Source organism: Aquila chrysaetos, chromosome 5 (assembly GCF_900496995.4).
Source record: "Aquila chrysaetos chrysaetos chromosome 5, bAquChr1.4, whole genome shotgun sequence".
Taxonomy (NCBI): Eukaryota; Metazoa; Chordata; class Aves; order Accipitriformes; family Accipitridae; genus Aquila; species Aquila chrysaetos.
The window spans coordinates 41,353,896-41,370,554 of NC_044008.1; positions in this window are offsets into that span (position 1 = coordinate 41,353,896).

A 16,659-nucleotide genomic window follows, 5' to 3' on the forward strand; every position below is an offset into this window, starting at 1 on the left:
CTGCTCTGAGATAAGTAAGCAGAAACAGACCAGCTGATGCAAGGGAAAGGGGTGGGTGCTTTGGTTCTCATAGTAATATGGAGTTCAATGAAACTAGATTGTATCTGGCTCACCAGCATTTAGTTCTCCAGCTGGCTACTAGCAAACATAGCAAGAGCCATCAGTGAAGTGGTTTCATGCATTGCCAACTTGCTGGTCCCCCACTGGTGTGATAAAACTGGAAGCAGAAACAGCTGAAGCGTTAAGCAAAAGAGGAGGAGGTGGGTAAAGGCAAGGGAGGAGTAAGAAGGTGCAAAGAGTAAAGATAGAGAAGATGAGAGAGAAAAAAAAGGATGTTTCTGTAAACTAAACAGTGAAAGGGGTCCTGTGGATAGTTAATTGACAGAGACATGCGAATTAGCCAATGCCGAGAGATTTTAAAGGACAGGAACAGGAAGGGTTGGGACAATAAGATTCAATGTAAGTACTGTCCTGATATAAAAAACATACTATGAGTAAAAAGCAAATAAAAGCAGGGTCACAGCAACAAGAAGACCAGCTCCTTAATTCCTGTGGGTAGTGACTTTATGCTTTATATTCCTAGCCTTGGTTCCTGAGAAAGCAAGACTTCCCATACATGTAGCATTCCTGTCCACTTGGCCCCCAATAACTTTGGAACTTCACAGCTTATTGAAGCCGTATTCACCAGAAGGGCAAGGCTTCTAAACACCTCAATACCTCAGCAGACAGACAACAAGCAGGGGAGAGAAATCCCTATATGCTCACCTTGTATTAAGCATCAGGGAACTTGTACTAGAAACACCCTTGCAAACTAGACTCCATTTTCAGCCAGTTCTGAAGTTCCTGGCTCTGACTTACTCATGACTGTAAGCAATTCTTGAATGACCAAAGCCACTGAAGAGAATGCAACTAAGTACCTGAGTTCCTGGGGTTTGTTGGCATTTTTTGGCAGTAGAAGCTCCTTAAAGTATGGCACAACTTAACATTGTATGTAGTTGGGTGCTAACCCCAAATACAATAGCCTGACTTACTCCATATTAAAAAAAACCAACACCAAAACCACCTACTTTGGGGAATGACAGCCTGGCCTTGATTCATTGCATGACCTCAGGCAAAGTACTGTGTAAATCTTCAGATACTTTGAAGAGTTGCCAGACAAGCAACAAAGGATTTTCCCGCTCTTCTCCTACACACACACAGACATCCCCCAGGCATTCTGGTATTAGTTTTGTGCTAAAAGCTCTTACCTATAAAAGTGCCCTTCTTATGTCTTCGTAACCTGGCTGCCTACAGTTTTGTGGAACCTGCCTTCTTAGACACCTGTCTGACTTGTAGGCATTGCAGAGCTGAATAGCACAACCTCCGAAACCTCTGTACATTTAGACCCTCATCTTGTAAACTGCTCTTGGTGGCACAGTAGCTACAAGCAGGTGCTTAGAGCAGCTGCCTGTGCAGAGAAGACTGTCAGGATGGCACCTGAGCCTCTTTGCACCTCAGTTTCCTCATACAGTTGAAAACCTCTCAAAGTAATGAGGTTTCCTTTGTCAAGTAATAACTTCCTGGAGAAATAATACTGCAGAAATATTGACTGCATGCACAAACAGCCTTTCAAATATACTTGAAAGCACTGCATTGTTTCCAGCACTTACCACACATTCATACAGATTAGGAACACACCAGAGTGTTTCTACATTTTGCATTGTGATTACTAGTTAGTTCAAAGCTATCTTTTGTGAAAACTGGAATACAGAGTGAAGTATCAGGCATAACCTTTCCAGCTGGAAGTCTTTTATCCTCTGTACCTCTTTCTTTGAGATTCCATCTCTTCTTATTGCAGCTGCCTGAAAAAAGCCTGGATATGAATCATATTAATAAAATACTAATCTGCTAATAAGTATTTTCCAAGTGCACATAATAAAGTAATAAGAAACATCCTAAAGATAATTTACACAAGAGCAGTGAAGCTAACATAAACCTCAATGTGACGATCATAATTGTTTCACAATGCATAAGGAAAAAGACAACCTGTGGGATCTGCAGTTCCCTACGGGCTCACAACCTTGCTACCCTATGCCCAGACACTACACAAGTGCCAGGACAAACTGGTTGGACTGCCATTTTCAGTTCAGCTGTGTTTTGCAGAGTATAGCTTGAATATAAACAGCATCATGCTCTTGGTTTAACAAGGAAACAGCACTTCATACTAATGGTGTGTGTGCTCAGATGAATTCTAGCTCTGCAGCTTTGGAGGTGTCCCTGGCAAAGAAACCCATGCAAACACAGGATGGGTAGTGGGAAGTAAGATATCAGGCAGGAGAGTCCTCTGAGTACAAGTTGGCAAGAGACAGGACTTCGGGAAGCTGGGGAATGTGATATTTCTCCCTACCCACCACACAGCAATTGATTTCAGTCAGCCAGACAGAAAGGAATGTAAGGGGCAGGGGGCGGGGATGTGGATCAAAATAAGCTACCGCATCATATGCTAATATTCTGTGCTCACTTGTGACCACCCTTCTCTGAAATTGTCTGCTTTACCAAGAGACCCACTTGGTCACAGAAAGCCTGGAATAATTCCTCTAAGCAGAGAGATGTTCCATACAACATGAGTTTCCCAAAGCCACCCCTTTAAAGCCCCTGTGCACTAATGAACAGCTTCTCCCTCTCCTCCTTGGCTCCAGCTGACAAAGGCCTACAGTTCTGCTCTGAGAGCAGAGGGGAAATTCTGTTAGCTTGAAAATCCAATTCATTCCCAACACAGATATTTGTATCTTTTTAATCCACACATTTCCGCTCTCCTGTGCCAGTCACTCACTTTCTACAGCCTCCCTGATCCTCATGTTGGTAGCCCAAAGCCAGAAAGAACCACTAGTCTCAGGCAAACACAAGACAGTTTGATTATAAATGGATTATAAACTTTGCATATCAAAAAAGAGATTTTTCTTGCAAGAATTAAGCAAAACCCAATCTTTAACAAACACCACACTTACGCTTGCTCTCCCCAAAATACAAATTATTCAGTTAAAGTAGGAAAAACAAGTGCAAAAAATCCAAACCAGTTTTAAATAACCAGAATGAAAGTCCTATGCCACCTTGCTCCTGATTCTTTGCAATCATTTCACTGGTACCCTGCTCCTTAGTCTTCCAGTCTACAAAAGAGTTGAATTTAATACAGAAAATATTAGATTTAAATACTTCAAAGTATTAAATATCAATAGGAAGTCTCCCCCTACTTTAAAACCCTAGGTATTTTTTTTCCCTCACATTTTTCACCTGCTTTTACACAAAGCAGAAGGAAATCCACCTCAGTATATCACTGGGATAGACACATATTCAGAAAGGACTGACCACTGGGTACTACTCATGCACAGACAGCTTATTTACACTCATTAATAAACAGCAGCCACTTTTCTGGTGGAGCATGATCTCTTTAGCAAAATGAGATTTTTTGCAAAAGATATCTGATTCAGTGAAAAACATGTTTGCTTTTTAACTGAGAAAAAGAAAAGAACTTTTAAAATTTTTTCTACAAAATTAAAAAAAAACCAGTTTCAATAGGCAAAAAAATGCATTGATGTTTGTCATAACAAAACAAAAAAAAATAGCTTCCCAAGCCTACCAGCACACTCTTCCATCTGTTTTACACCCCTCCATAATATCACCCTGCCAAGCAGAGCCGTACAGTATGGACATTGGAAGCTTCATGTCTCCACCACCATGGGCCTCTGGAACAAGCATTTATCATCATGGGATGCAGCTATGCAGAGCAGCCTCTCTCCCTTCCCTCCATGTAAATACGAGCTGCAAAAGCCGCAGCCTGCACATCATATCTATCAGTCAATGTGTTGATACTCACTGCACTTGATCACTAATTAAGGAAGACTTGTTTTCTCCCCTCTCCAATGCCATAAAAAGGAGAAGAAAATAGCTAGTGTTAAATCAACAGTACAGTACTATCATTTTCTATGGTATGTATGTCTTTACTGACATAAAAGTATTCTTTAGGGGATGCTTAAAATTCCTGTATGTAAAATGGTTGAGAAAATTCAGATTAAGCTGTCTTTTGCTCCATTTTCTTTTTAAAACATTTATGTTGAAACCATTTTAAATTCTTTGTCCTGACACATCTAGCCTTTATTAAAAAATCAAGCATCGTAAGCTCTCTGGGAAGTTTCTCCCCCTTTCTCAGACAGTGTAACTGATCCCTGGAGAAACTGTTTTCCAGCACCGTGGTTTCCAACCCCTTTCATCTCACTTTCTAAGAGTGCTATAGCTCTGTGTTTCAATGACAGCAGCCCAATCACATCATCTTCTAAATGTGCAAGGACTAAAGGAACTCGGGTCACCAGGAGAGCTGGGAGGATGCGTGTGGTCCTTTGGAAAAACCTCACAGCTCTAATGACAAAGGATTCACCTTTCTCTCAGATGCTCACATTCAGCAGCTGTCTTCAGGTGAAAAATAACCTCTCACTGACAGTTGTTACAAAAATAAATTGCACTTAGACGTAACTGAAACCTCAACAAAATGGTATTTAGGCAGAAAGAACAGCCATGTAAATCATATCAAGTCAGGGCATGTCTGTATGACATAAGGTAGGGACAGGCAGAAATACCCAACCTAGCTCTGAATTTCAAATGACTGCACATGCTTCAAACCAGGCAGGTCTCCTGCTCCCAGTATTGGAAAGTGGCCATTTAAAGTAGAGGAATTAGAAAGAGAGGTATATGAATATTTTAAAAGCTCTGGGAAAGCAAAGCAGTGGCAATCAGAGACTGGAAGCATTCCACCTCAGCATATCTCCAGTTCAGTGACTGTGATGTTTACAACTTAGACAAAATCAAAGCATTTTGTTTGGAATGATGACAAACCAAAATCTTTTTTAAAATTTTCAACAAGAAAAATCCTCAAGAAATTAGTTCAGCGTTGATCTGGCTTATCTGTCTGGTTTTGTGCCGATCCCGCTAAATCAATCACTCCTACTGCCTCAAATGGGACTGTACCAAGAAAATCACAGACACGGTTCTAGCCTCGTCAAAATGGGATTGCTTTTGTTCCCTTGCATGCTGGCATGCTTCAGATTGCCACAAATAAGGAGCAGATGGAAGTGTAGATTGCACTGGGTAGAACTCAAAATAGATTTTTGGCTATCCAAGACAGAGTAGTCTCTGGAGACTCTCAATTACATATAAGAAATTGTAAGGTTCCAGCTGAATTCTAAAAATACACCATCTTTACTGACAAGCAAATGTATTATATGTTTATATTTAGCTCATGTTCACATTCAGAGGGACTGCTGCTGTATTTTATGTGACAACAGGGAAATTATTGGTTTTGACCACGCACTGGGATAGACACGTCACAAAACAAATTTGATGAGATTTTATGGACAGCTAGAGATGAATCTCACACACAGACACAAGTTAATTATTCAGGATAAAAAAAACAGATCATGTACTAAGCCAGATCCTTTGTTAATTACCTTATATGTACTACTTACCAAGCAAACAAATGACCCAGTGAGTCAGATCTATTACTTGCTGAATCAAATGTATTACCTACCGAATCAGATACATCAGCTCTTCAAACAGAAACATAGTTTCTTAAACTAGAGTTAATATATTGCCTTATATATCATGTAACATGATGAGCTATACTAGATCTATGCTAGCTGAAGACAACATCCCAGGACACAAAGGCTGCACTGTGAGCCAGTAACTGAAAGAACAAAGGTGATGCTTTAATAAACAAGCAAAGATCAAATAAAATTCAGAAGGAAGTAATCCATTGAACATGTAGTGAGACCACCACCCACCATTGTGGACACAAGAGCTGTGAGCACCTTGACAAATTACACAAAGAGCTTCAAGAATGATTTATGGTCTGGAAAAAGAACCTACTTTATTAGTGAGACACCAAGAAACCTAATCTCTTTTGTTTATCCAAAAGAAAGCTAAGAGTCTAAAACTTACCTAATAGGAGAGATTTCAGAGTGCGAATGGTACTTTGACAAGGACATAATGATACATAGTGGTTGAAACTTAGAAATAAGGTATAAACTTTTAACAATTTAATTAACCATCAGAACCCTGCTACTTAAGGATATGGTTATTCTTAACCATCTGAAGTCTTAAGAAGTTAAAAACTGGAAGTTTAAAAGTGTGGAACTTTAAAAATTATGTTCCAGATTAATCTTAAGTTATGTGTGAGAGGTAAGAATCCTGTGGTCTGTAGTAGGGAGGACACTAGATGCGTTCTGGTTTTAGAGTCTACGTATCTAGTGATGTCACACAAGTACATAATCATTAAATTCTTATGAAGTGAATCTTCCTGTGCCTACATTAACACATACAGGAACCAAGAACATAGATCACTCCATCTGCTGTATATTAACATACTGAACCTTACAGCAAACAGCATGCAGTGGGTAGTAAACCTGTCATCTATTTATTGGAAGACTATTCTGAAACTAGACACAGCCTTCTGCCAGGATTGAGGAGCAAGTCAAAGCAGCTCATCTCTCAAATACTGGAAAGGTTTGGATTTGATATAAATCCATCCCATTCTCTAAGGAAGCAACACAGATATGTGACTGAATTTTTGAGAACTGAGAACTATATTCTAATCCTCATCTTATCACTGACTTCCTACACAATTGGCCTAAATTTCATTCTCTCATTTTACTTTGTTTCCTGATCTGTAAAACAGGACTAGTGGTACTTCAAGTGCCTAGCAAAGTACATTAGTATCTGTGACCCAAATGTGCTGTGTTAGTATTAAACAGGGAGTCATCATCTCCAGTAAAAGGGAAAGCCTTAGAGTGAAAGCTGCTCTGTTGACTAACAGAGCCAAGGCCAGTAGGTACCACTAACTCTAAATTGGATGACGAAAGGTGGAGGCAGGAGCTTCGCAGCAAGATCCCTGAAACAACCATCCTGGGCTTGAACGGCTCTGCTATTCAGGACTAAAAAGCCTAATCAAAGCATGTTGTTAGTTACTCAGCCTGCATAAGGCACTGGCAACAGGGAAGAAGTGGCCTGTTCCCAAACACACATGGCTGTTTTGTAATCCAGCCTAAGCATAACACCCATCATTCTACAGCACTTTTAAAAACTAGTAGTGCTGTTATTGTATATAGCACAGCAAAGCCAGTAACCAGACATGCATGCGAAGTGTATTAAACACAAAGAACGGATACACAATATAAAAAAAAAAAAAAAAAAGGCATGTCCTACCCCATATCCCACAATCTGCAACCTGGAAAATATCTTAGAGTGGAGGGATACTGCACAACTAGTGGAAAAAGCTGCCTTCCTGGTACTCCTCTAGCAGTGACTAACAGAGGAGAGCACAGCTGTAGGACAGAGCTCTCGGCAGTACACCAAGGACACAGCATCCTATGCTTTCAGTTTGGAGTTCAAAACTAGTGGTCTGAACTTTGTGTATTTTCTCAGGGCCCCATTAAGCTGATTCACACCAAACCCCAGTTCCAGCATCCTTCCTCTGGATGGTACGGTACGGATGTAGTGGTACGGTGTTGTGCTGAAAGTAAGAGCCATCAGCACAGGCCTGGCAGGCTAAGGGCCTACAAATAACCACCAGAAGTCCATTGGACCAATCCGCGCCATCACAGTGGCTTGCTGCTGGAGAGGAGGACTTTGCCTGTTGTTCAGCATCAGCACCTCACTACAACCACCCCCATGAAAAGCCAATAATTTGTGTGGGTTTTCTTGCTTGGAAAAACAAACAACTCCTGAGTTCTCATAAGCACAACTGCCACAAAGGATAATAAACCCCAGAAGTGGTTACAAAACTGAGGCCCTCATAATGATTTCCTTTCAGTCATAACTGATTATATCCACACAACAGAATCCCAAGACATTGCTAATGATAGTAGACTCTGTCAGTATGTGAGATGCTATGAGACTTTGTGAATTAAACCCCATTATTGTCCTAAATTATAGATAAATTTCCTTGGTGATATGCAACATATTTTTTCTTCAGGGCAGTTAGGTGATGTCAGCACAAATTACTGCTTTCCACACAGTGCAGATGATAGAACCGGAGGCATTAAAGAAGCTTACAAAAACCAAATCTGAAGAGACAGAAGGAACTGCTTCCTTTGACTTGGAAATAACAAATTTGGCTGTGGCATGCTGGGTAAGGCAAAAGAAAAAAAACTTAATTTGGGACACTGATGGAGCTTCAAAAGCTTCACATACTTAAAAATCAAAATTCAAGTTTGGATTCTTGCACTAAGTTACAAAAAAAACAAGAGAGGTGCCTGTCTTTAGATGCTCATATCTCTCCATTAAATATATACTGATGTGTAATACTGAGATAATAAGTTATTGTCTAGCAAACTGGGGAGCTCTATTTTTGGCTTGGAAAAAAATTATTATACAATGTTATTTAGAGTGTTTTTCTAACTGGTTTCCTATTCTTTTAGTTTTTCCTACTAGATCAAAGTTGAAGGAAGGGCAGAGGAAATGCTAGTGGTTACATGTTTGAAAAAGGTTCACAAGTAGTAGTATCTCTTACTAGATCAAGTGATATAACCAGAAAAAAAACCCCAGGTTGTCAAGGCATATGGCTCTATAAAATTTTTTGTTACTTGATATACAAATACTTAATTTGCAAATCCCAGAACAAGGAATTACTTAATTATCCTGCATAATTTTCCTTTATCATCATTTTATTATTGCACTGTGTGCACTAGAAGTCAAGCTCTTGGTTGCCATCTGCTGTTTCTTTGTTTACATTTCACCATTTTTATTAGCAAGGCCAGGTCATGACAAGGAGACTTAAAGAATTGTTAAGAACAGGCACAAAAGCTGCTTTCACACACAACCTGCCAGAGACAGGTGACCAAAAAACTTCTGGAAGGCTTTCTTAGTGAAACGCTGCCCAGCTATTCACATGGAGAGTATATGATGCCCTCTCAAACCCAAATGCAGAGCAGGAGTAGCTGGCAACTAAGCCCCACACAGCCGCTCACTCACTCCCCCCCTGGTTGGGATGGGGGAGAGAATCGGAAGAGTAAAAGTGAGAAAACTCGGGGATTGAGATAAAGACAGTTTAATAGGTAAAGCAAAAGCCACACACCCAAGCAAAGCAAAACAAGGAATTCATTCACTACTTTCCATCAGCCGGCAGGTGTTCAGCCATCTCCAGGAAAGCAGGGCTCCATCATGTGTAACAGTTACTTGGGAAAACAAATGCCATAAGTCCAAACGTCCACCCCCTTCCTTCTTCTTTCCCCAGCTTTATATGCTGAGCATGATGTCATATGGTATGGAATATCCCTTTGGTCAGTTCGGGTCAGCTGTCCTGGCTGCGTCCCCTCCCAACTTCTTGTACACCCCCAGCCTACTTGCTGGTGGGGTGGTGTGAGGAGCAGAAAAGGCATTGACCCTGTGCAAGCACCATTCAGCAATGATGAAAACATCCCTGGATTATCAACACTATTTCCAGTACAAATCCAAAAACATAGTCCCATACTAGCTACTATGAAGAAAATTAACTCTACCCCGGCCAAAACCTACACAGAAGTCTAGGTTTAGTAGTAACAGATCCACTAGATTCAATACAGATAATTTTGTAACTATGGCATTGGTATGAAAGCGTTTCTAAGTCTGTTTTTCTTGTTGCCAGTTCTGTGCCTGACATCATGGTGACTGGCAGCACTGCCTGCTGTCACTCACTCCTATCCTGTAACTTGATGTGGGCATGACTAGAAAAAGATATTGCTTAGACTTCTACTTCAGCCCTGGCACTGCTACCTTCCCCACCCAAGATGGGGTTCATATCTCCCAGCTATCTGCTCTGGTATCAGATCCCTGGGCTCCAAGTCTCCCACTGCCTGCTACTGCCCAAGCTAAGCGGGTATAAAAGCCCCAAATTGAAACTATTAAGTTTGGAGCCTCTCACTAGGCAAAAATTAAGGCTGTGCCAGCATCTTCACCTGTGAGATGTTTTCCTCCAGTGTTTTCAATTCCATTCCTCTCTGCACCACAGAAGGAACAGATCCGACTTGTACCCAAACACCTTTTAAGTGACCTTGAGGGAAGTCACTCATACTGAAGATTTTATGCTTATTGCACTCCCATATTTACAGAACCACATGCCCCATACATCTGTCATGGCCACATTTCTCTACATTTAACATGTTTAATTTTTAAAGAGTTTAGAGAGATCAAATACATCCATGCTGTATGTTAAATACTTTCCAAGCAAGAGCCATCTTTGCCAGGGCCACTGACATTAAAATCACAGTAAGCGTTCAGCTCTATTCCACTAAAAATAGGACCAAAGAGCTTCTCCTTTGAATTTCCATGCTTCTGCAGACAACTGTTCTGGGGTTGCCCATTTGATTCTTCTCAGAACTAGCCCACTGCCTGTACTTTCACAGTTTCAGCATCTGCCAGGAAGCAGAAACAGCAGCTGTTTCTTCTCTCTTATGTAAGTCTGTGTAGACTTCATATTTGTTCTCACTATTCTGCGTAACCACCAGAAGGTTACAGAAACCTAAAGAACTCTGCACGGGAGGGTCTTATGGGAGAGCCATAAGACTGGGCTTTCTGTTGGGCTAAAGGTGACTCCAAACAGTGATGCAGCTCTCACTGACAGCAGCCATAATAAAGTCTACCTCCAGCAAAACTTTGTTAAACCTGAAACTGGATTTTATTTTCCATTATGTTCTTTCAAAGCAATTAAAATAAAAAAGAATCTCACTAACAACCTCCTGTGCTGCACTGAGAGTTTGGGTAATTTAAAACTGTAGAAGCCTGAAGGAAGTCCAGCCAGTCCCCAACTCCTTAGTGGGTTTCTGCCAACCTTTAATGGGATTTTAACAATCCTCACTTTGAGGTAGTGATGATGTGGGTTATTGCTCAAGATGTAATCATCACTCTAGGTACATCTGGATCTTTGTCTTTAAGGAGAAGGGGAAAAAAAGGGGGCGGGGGGGATTACAAAGTTAAAATGACATTAATGATTGATTATTAGTCCTGATGAAGCAGTATTGCCAGGTTAGCTTCACAACAGAAAAACCCAGTATCCATTTCATTTGCTTGTTAAAGAACAAGCAAAAGCCTTTTTGGTAGTAGAAGCATAAGTGTGAAAGCCACAGTAATACAGGACTTCCTTGAGTTTTCATGACTCTTTTTCATTCCTTGCCATCCAAGCCCTTTACAAACATCAGTTAATTCTTTACAAATCCTTATTTTTGCTTTACACCTGGGGAAACTGGAGCACTGAACAGGGATGGTACTTATCTAAATGCAGCCCCGGAGACTCGTGGTAGAGCTGAAAACAAAGCCCGTGTCTTTTGGCTCTCAGTCTTTTATCCTAAAGTCCTCTTTTTTCCTGAACTTTTCAAATTTTCTCATTTTGGAATGCAGCAGTTCGAAATAAAAAGGTCAACCTCAAACAGTACAATTGTCATTCACTCTTCTCCTACTCCTCCATTTGAAGGGATGTACAGATACAGATGTTCTGATTCCCTCCATCATGGGTGCGAGAAAGAAACCTTTGGACTCTGCCACAAACAGCTGTGGGTTTGGTTTTTTTCTGGCACACAAGTGATCTCAATAACAGAAAAATAGCCCCCACATGCCAATGCCCCATCCTAAAAGCCCCAGTGTACAAAACAGTCATTACTATCCTGGCATGGGCCCAACACAGTGAAAGCAAGGAAGGAGGTAGCTGTATGTAGGTCTGCCTCAGTGAAGAAGAGTGATGGTTAGAAATCAAACAAAACTCTTCACAATTTTGCAGTGACGCGTGTTCTGCATCACAGCACTTCTGGGTTTTCCAGATGACTATGTATGCACCAGGAACTTATCTATTGCTATGAGCATCCTGCAGTAGATAGAGGCATCTTGAGAAGAAAAATCATTTTACTGCCAAAAATACAGTGATCCTTCTAATACAACTCTGTCCAGTACTAAATTTGCCAACCTCACAGATAAACCTCTCATCACACCACAGTCTGAGCAAGATCTGCAGGTCTGGCCCTGCAACATTAAATTCCACACACTGCTTGAAAATATCATGTGCGATTTATTCATAGCATCTACTTGTAGTAGACGGTAGAGCTTTTCTCAATAGCTTACCAATTACTGCAGAAAACACAGTAGTAGTAAACAGTATTAAAATTTCAGTCTGCATAGTTGGATGTGTATTTGCCTTAGCACAGGCTGCTTACTCTTTATTGTCTTTACTCTTGGGATAGTTATGTTTAATTTCACAGGAATGTTATACGCTTTATAATTTTTGGCACCCACAGTAAACAGTTGTTTGCTGTAGGATTTCGCTATAGGACATTCCAGATGTTTCAGTAGAAATGTATAAATACTGAAAAAGCTGGAAATAAATCTGTACTAACTGACTCTTAGTTCAGTTTGATAAAGCAGAATAAAGTGATTAAGATTAAAAGGCACAATTCTACTGAATCTAGAAATCATACTGTAATTACTAAAAACTTATAACTGGACCTTTACCAAGGGATGTAACACAATCTGCCATTACACCAAAACTGGAAACTGGGCAAAAATTACAGTGATTTGGCAGGCAAGGAAGCACAGTTTCTTAGTCAGAATAATATAGCAAGGTAGATAAATGTAAGAAATAGAGATCCTAACTCCTGGAATTTAGTTTTTACTTCAAAAAGTAAGAGCACACAAAAATGCTTACACTGCATATAGGAACACACTGGTGTTGGCCAAGATGTGTTCTTAAACATGCATATATTTAGCCCCTTTTTATTAATTTCACACAAAATGCAGGCAGTGCAAGAATGGTTACGGCTTCATTTACAGTGTTTTCAAAGAATATATGACTGCTTGCCAGTCATATATTGGACAGTCAACAGATTGCCCTGCAACAAATCTCAAAGCATGTAAGAGGAAGCAAAAGAGACTGATAAAAATGAAAGCATCAGCTCCAAAATAGCATAACGACCCCCAGCTGCTGCTTCTGCAGTGCTTTGGATAACTCTCTGGACTTGGTACACTTGTGCACTTTGGAGGTTAAAGATGTTGATGATAATCAATGAGTGTTAGAGGCTTTAATATTACTGCCTTAAATACTCTACAAACATAACTCACCTGCTAGCTCACAAAGCATATGCTGATGACTTTCAAAAATTAACCAGAAAAGGAAAGCATTGTTTTTCCAGGAGTGACTTTGTCTGCCATCAGGCATATTCCAGAGCAGAAAGGTGGCTTTTCATTGATCCATAATAATTCATATTTTGACAATGAAAACTAGAATCACATCCACTGCTACCGAGTCATTTGTATGCATCGTTTGCATTATTAACATTGTCACAGTGCTATTAGTGGCAATTCTCTGGAACATTTTGTGGGTTTGGAGCAGATTCTAATGTGATGACATATCAGGCAGCAACATATACTATCATCATTTGAAATCTTAAAGGAGTGTTATTTACCTCATAATTTGCTAGCATCCACAGCTCTGTTTCCCACTGTCATTCGCAAAATCATGGTGGTATTATACCTTGCCTGAAGACAGCTTATTACAAATCCCTGTACATATTGGTTAGAACCCATTTGGCAAAGCAAATGTAATTACAGAGGTGCTGTAGGAAATGGACTTTATGACATAATTACCCACACAGACATGGTCCATGACTGTAAAGTAAGCCTCTGGATGAAAACTAGTTCTCCAGTACAAAGCACCTATTAATCCAAAAAAGCTTACCACATTCCAAAGCTTTAGATTACAACAGACCAAATATTCCAGATATCCTTGCCCATCCCACTGATTTCTACCTACAGTTGTTTTGTGTGAGGACCTAGCTAGGCTCATCCATCTGACAGTTATTGGAACTACAGTGCCACAGTTTTGTTTTGCCTTGCAAACTTTAAATCAGGACACACTACAGCACCGTTAAATGAAGTTGCATTTAAGTTAAGTACAACTTAACCCAAAAACTTTAGCACCAGAATGGCTGAGGTATCACACATCTCTGATGGGACTGTAAGTGCATTTGTAAGGAAAAAAAATTCCAGGAATGCAGAATGTTAGCTCCAGCACAGCTGTTCTAATGAGCTCATTTAGACAGTGGTGAGTAGGGAAAACTATGATTTTACCTGCAAAGGGCCATGTTGGGTATTTGCAGAAGTTACTTGTAAGAAGTTCCATTTTTCAACTGATGAGAGAGCACAGTATGCCTTACTGCTGATGAGATGAACCAGGACCTTGGCAGATATCATTAAAGTTCACTCAGATGTAAGGCGCTAGAAAAACAAAATTGGCCATTAGTTGCCGTTTTCTGTAGCAATTTGCAATCAGAATGTGACAGCTGTTCTGCTACTGCAACAGTATGTCAGTCCTGTGTGTTCTGTAAGGACAGTATTTAACAAGATGATCTGAAGTCCCTTATCGATTCAGTTTAGCCATGAGCTCAGCCCTGAACTTTATTTCAGTGTCCAACTACTGGAAACCAATTGTGGCTTTCCACCTGGAAGCATTTATTTTTGCAGCAATCTGCCAATACCTGTACCTGTCTCATTAAGGAGGCAGGCTGCATCCCAGGTTGCTTCCATTTTGAAAGCTCCAGCATTTCTGACTGGCTCTTTCCTAATGCAAGTGGCAGCTTGAAATCACCACGATAAATCCACAAAAGGGGACTGCCAGTTTTCCTGGGCACTTGGACATCTTTCATTCCTCATGCATCTAAGAGCTGTAATATCCTAAGGCATGCAAAGCATTACAGTACTAGGAACAAACCCCCAGCCAGTTCAGTGGATGGGACTCTGCCATGCTATTCCCATGCTTGCACAGTGCATTAACATGCAAATCCAGAACATCACATATGCTAATGTCTACTAAAAAGACTTTTCATTTCAGGATCTCAGCTTAATGAATAAACGGAATCCTGCAGCATCACTGTGGATAAAATGATTGCATAGCACGAGTGATCAAGGAAGACCTTCAGTGATCTGTCAGAATGAATGAACACAAGTGAATGGCAAAGGAACGTATATGGCCAGAGAGAAGAAAACCAGCTGTGGTAATCCTCCCTGTCCATCTCAGCTTCAGCAGCAAAAATAGTGCAATCGGTGAATAATCTGTGACCCTTTGGCTCTGTGATGGCCCACTGCTTTGGTGAAGCAATCCCAATCTGTTTTGTTACATCCTGAGCTGCTGTTCAACTCTCAAGCATCAAGCAGTGTAGATGGTACAAGCACAGTGACTTCAGGGTCCATACATCTGTTACTCCTGTAACTGCTGCAAAAGCACAGAGGCTGCTTTGGCAGATGGAAGATTTGCCTTTGAGGAGAAATAGGTCAGATATCAGAAAGTAAAAACAGAGAAAAAGATGCAGTCTTTCTTCCCCAGCAGACTGGTGCTTTGCCCAAACAGATCCTTAGTGACTGAAGGCACAGCTCCTTGAGAGCAATTCCCCGCACATTGTGAAAGACAACATCGCCCAGCCAGCTGAAGAGTATAGCCAGGTCTCTGACCATACAAGCCTCTGATGAGGTACAAGCCAAGCACACTGTAGTGAGAAGCAAGAATTGGAGGGCTCAGCATAAACACTTTGCTTGGGACACACCTCCTAGGGTTTGTGACTATTACAAGAGGGTAATTTTCTGTGGGAAGGCTCCATTTCTACATGCTGTTAATTAAATGCTGGAGGAAAGCAGAGAAATAGTGTTATATCTTCATGCAGTTAATCTATTCACATGTACTCACTAGGATTGCACCAGCTTTTTTCATCCAAGCAGATGTCCCCACAATGGCTGTTCTCCTGTTTGTCTCACTGAAACTATTCTCCTCCCCCTCAGTTCCCACACTATTTTGAGGTAAGAATTCTAACTCCCATTTAGAATCATAGAATGTTTTGGGTTGGAAGGGACCTTTAAAGGTCATCTAGTCCAACCCCCCTGCAATAAGCAGGGACATCTTCAACTAGATGAGGTTGCTCAGAGCCCCATCCAGCCTGACCTCGAATGTTCCAGGGATGGGGCATCTGCCACCTCTCCGGACAACGTGTCCCAGTGTTTCACCACCCTCATCGTAAAAAATTTCTTCCTTATATCTGGTCTGAATCTACCCTTTTTTAGTTTAAAACCATTACCCCTTGTCCTATTGCAACAGGCCCTGCTAAAAAGTCTCTCCCCGTCTTTCTTCTAAGCCCCTTTTAAGTGCTGAAAGGCCACACTAAGGTCTCCTTGGAGCCTTCTCTTCTTCAGGCTAAACCACCCCAATTTAAATCAATTCCAGCTAAAAGATAGTGAATAAGAGGGAAAAGGAAGTGAAGAAAGCACAAAAAAAGACTTAAAATAACAGGCAGGAGCTAGCACAGGGGATCTTTCATACCAGGCTGGACGTAATCATTAAGATAAGCACATTTATGTTGCTATGGCTAACAATAGGCAAGTGTGCTGCAAAAATCTTTTGAGTATACGGAAATCATCAACCATCGATTCCTCCATAATCCACAGAACTTTTTATCATCAGAGATGTTTGCATAGCATTAAGAAGCAACAAATTCACCTCTAAACAAAGTGATCACTTTTATATATATACAAGTTTACTAGTTATAAGAGGTCAAAGTCTTATATCTTTTAAAGTTAACACTATAAAACCTGAGAGATTATAACTGAGGGTGTTACATTAAAGGTATATTA